The sequence below is a fragment of the Aegilops tauschii genome, chromosome 3, assembly GCF_002575655.3.
Source record: "Aegilops tauschii subsp. strangulata cultivar AL8/78 chromosome 3, Aet v6.0, whole genome shotgun sequence".
Taxonomy (NCBI): domain Eukaryota; kingdom Viridiplantae; phylum Streptophyta; class Magnoliopsida; order Poales; family Poaceae; genus Aegilops; species Aegilops tauschii.
In genome coordinates, this window is record NC_053037.3 from 176,870,989 (window position 1) to 176,875,456 (window position 4,468).

Here is a 4,468-nt window from a genome sequence, read left to right on the forward strand (position 1 = left end):
AACGTATCTATAATTTTTGATTGCTCCATGCTATATTATCTTCTGTTTTGGACATTATTGGGCTTTATTATACACTTCTATATTATTTTTGGGACTAATCTATTAACCGAAGGCCCAGCCCAGAATTGCTATTTTTTGCATATTTCAGAGTTTCACAGAAAAATAATATCAAACGGAGTCCAAACGGAATGAAACCTTCGGGAACGTGATTTTCGGAACGAACGTGATCCAGAGGACTTGGACCCTACGTCAAGAAAGCTACCAGGAAGCCACGAGGTAGGGGGCGCGCCATCCACCCTCGTGGGCCCCACGTTGCTCCACCGACGTACTCCTTCCTCCTATATATACCTACGTACCCCCAAACTACCAGCGACGGAGCCAAAAACCTAATTCCACCGCCGCAACCTTCTGTACCCGTGAGATCCCATCTTGGGGCCTGTTCCGGAGCTCCGCCGGAGGGGGCATCGATCACGGAGGGCTCTACATCAACACCATAGCCTCTCCGATGAAGTGTGAGTAGTTTACCTCAGACCTTCGGTTCCACAGTTATTAGCTAGATGGCTTCCTCTCTCTTTTTGGATCTCAATACAATGTTCTCCCCCTCTCTTGTGGAGATCTATTCGATGTAATCTTCTTTTGCGGTGTGTTTGTTGAGACCGATGAATTGTGGGTTTATGATCAAGTTTATCTATGAACAATATTGAATCTTCTGAATTCTTTTATGTATGATTGGTTATCTTTGCAAGTCTCTTCGAATTATCAGTTTGGTTTGGCCTACAAGATTGATCTTTCTTGCAATGGGAGAAGTGCTTAGCTTTGGGTTCAATCTTGCGGTGTCCTTTCCCAGTGGCAGTAGGGGCAGCAAGGCACGTATTGTATTGTTGCCATCAAGGATAACAAGATGGGGTTTATATCATATTGCGTGAATTTATCCCTCTACATCATGTCATCTTGCTTAAGGTGTTACTCTATTCTTATGAACTTAATACTCTAGATGTAAGCTGGATAGCGGTCGATGTGTGGATTAATAGTAGTAGATGCAGGCAGGAGTCGGTCTACTTGTCTCGGACGTGATGCCTATATAAATGATCATGCCTAGATATTCTCATAACTATGCTCAATTCTGTTAATTGTTCAACAGTAATTTGTTCACCCACCGTAAATACTTATGCTCTCGAGAGAAGCCACTAGTGAAACCTATGGCCCCCGGGTCTATTCTTCATTATATTAATCTTCCAACACTTAGTTATTTTCGTTGCCTTTTATTTTACTTTGCATCTTTATCACAAAAATACCAAAAATATTATCTTATCATATCTATCAGATCTCACTCTCATAAGTGACCGTGTAGGGATTGACAACCCCTTATCGCGTTGGTTGCGAGGATTTAATTGTTTGTGTAGGTGCGAGGGACTCGTGTGTAGCCTCCTACTGGATTGATACCTTGGTTCTCAAAAACTGAGGGAAATACTTACGCTACTTTGCTGCATCACCCTTTCCTCTTCAAGGGAAAACCAACGCGGTGCTCAAGAGGTAGCAAGAAGGATTTCTGGCGCCGTTGCCGGGGAGGTCTACGCAAAAGTCAACATACCAAGTACCCATCACAAACCCTTATCTCCCGCATTACATTATTTGCCATTTGCCTCTCGTTTTCCTCTCCCCCACTTCACCCTTGCCGTTTTATTCGCCCTTTCTTTTTCGTTCGCCTCTTTTTCGCTTGCTTCTTGTTTGCTCGTGTGTTGCATTGCTTGCTTGTCACGATGGCTCAAGATAATACCAAATTATGTGATTTTACCAATACCAACGATAATGATTTCCTTAGCACTCCGATTGCTCCTCTTACCGATACTGAATCTTGTGAAATCAATGCTGCTTTGCTGAATCTTGTCATGAAAGATCAATTCGCCGGCCTTCCTAGTGAAGATGTCGCTACTCATCTAAATAGCTTCGTTGATTTGTGTGATATGCAAAAGAAGAAATATGTTGACAATGATATTGTTAAATTGAAGCTATTTCCTTTTTCGCTTAGAGATCGTGCTAAAGCTTGGTTTTCGTCTTTTCCTAAAAATAGTATTGATTCTTGGAATAAGTGCAAAGATGCTTTTATCTCTAAGTATTTTCCTCCCGCTAAGATTATCTCTCTTAGAAATGATATTATGAATTTTAAGCAACTTGATCATGAACATGTTGCACAAGCTTGGGAGAGGATGAAATTAATGATACGTAATTGCCCTACGCATGGTTTGAATTTGTGGATGATTATACAAAATTTCTATGCCGGATTGAATTTTGCTTCTAGAAATCTTTTAGATTCTGCTGCGGGAGGCACTTTTATGGAAATCACTTTAGGAGAAGCTACTAAACTCCTAGATAATATTATGGTTAATTATTCTCAATGGCACACTGAAAGATCCACTAATAAAAAAGTGCATGCGATAGAAGAAATTAATGTTTTGAGTGGAAAGATGGATGAACTTATGAAATTATTTGCTACTAAGAGTGTTTCTTCTGATCCTAATGATATGCCTTTGTCTACTTTGATTGAGAATAATAATGAATCTATGGATGTGAATTTTGTTGGTAGGAATAATTTTGGTAACAACGCGTATAGAGGAAACTTTAATCCTAGGCCTTATCCTAGTAATTCCTCTAATAATTATGGTAATTCCTACAAGAATTCTTATGGAAACTTTAATAATATGCCCTTTGAATTTGAGACTGGTGTTAAGGAATTTATGAATTCGCAAAAGAATTTCAATGCTTTGCTTGAAGAAAAATTGCTTAAAGTCGATGAATTGGCTAGGAACGTTGATAGAATTTCTCTTGATGTTGATTCCTTGAAACTTAGATCTATTCCACCTAAGCATGATATCAATGAGTCTCTCAAAGCCATGAGAATTTCCATTGACGAGTGCAAAGAAAGAACCGCTAGGATGCGTGCTAAGAAAGATTGCTTTATAAAAGCGTGTTCTTCCAATTTTTATGAAAACAAAGATGAAGATCTAAAAGTTATTGATGTGTCCCCTATTAAATCTTTGTTTTGCAATATGAATCTTGATAATGGTGGGACTGAATATGATCCACCTTTACCTAGAAGGCGTTCCAGAAATTCGGAGTTTTTAGATCTTGATGCTAAAATTGATAAAAGTGGGATTGAAGAGATCAAAACATTAGATATTAATGAACCCACTATTTTGGATTTCAAGGAATTTAATTATGATAATTGCTCTTTGATAGATTGTATTTCCTTGTTGCAATCCGTGCTAAATTCTCCTCATGCTTATAGTCAAAATAAAGCCTTTACCAAACATATCGTTGATGCTTTGATGCAATCTTATGAAGAAAAACTTGAGTTGGAAGTTTCTATCCCTAGAAAACTTTATGATGAGTGGGAACCTACTATTAAAATTAAGATTAAAGATCATGAATACTATGTTGTGATTTGGGTGCTAGTGTTTCCACGATTCTAAAAACTTTGTGCGATTTGCTAGGTTTCCGTGATTTTGATGATTGCTCTTTAAACTTGCACCTTGAGGATTCCACTATTAAGAAACCTATGGGAAGAATTAATGATGTTCTTATTGTTGCAAATAGTAACTATGTGCCCGTATATTTTATCGTTCTTGACATAGATTGCAATCCTTCATGTCCTATTATTCTTGGTAGACCTTTCCTTAGAACGATTGGTGCAATTATTGATATGAAGGAAGGGAATATTAGATTCCAATTTCCATTAAAGAAAGGCATGGAACACTTCCCTAGGAAGAAAATAAAATTACCATATGAATCTATTATGATAGCCACTTATGGATTGCCTACCAAAGATGGCAATACCTAGATCTATCCTTGTTATTATGCCTAGCTAAGAGCGTTAAACGATAGCGCTTGTTGGGAGGCAACCCAATTTTATTTTTAGTTTTTTGCTTTTTGCTTCTGTTTAGGAATAAATATTTGTTCTAGCACCTGGTTAGATGTGTTTTTATGTTTTAGTTAGTGTTTGTGCCAAGTTAAACCTATAGGATCTTCTTGGATGATAGTTATTTGATCTTGCAGAAAATTCCAGAAACATTTTGTTCACGAAATAATTGTTAAAAATCACCAGAACGTGATAAAATATTTATTCCAATTTCTGCTGATCAATAAACAAATTGTCTAGGTCTTCCTATTTTGGCTGATTTTTTGGAGTTCCAGAAGTTTGCGTTAGTTACAGATTACTACAGACTGTTCTGTTTTTGACAGATTCTATTTTTGACAGATTCTGTTTTTCGTGTGTTGTTTGCTTATTTTGATGAATCTATGGCTAGTAAAATAGTTTATAAACCATATAGAAGTTGGAATACAGTAGGTTTAACACAAATATAAATAAAGAATGAGTTCATTACAGTACCTTGAAGTGGTCTTTTGTTTTCTTTCGCTAACGGAGCTCACGAGATTTTCTGCTGAGTTTTGTGTTGTGAAGTTTTCAAGT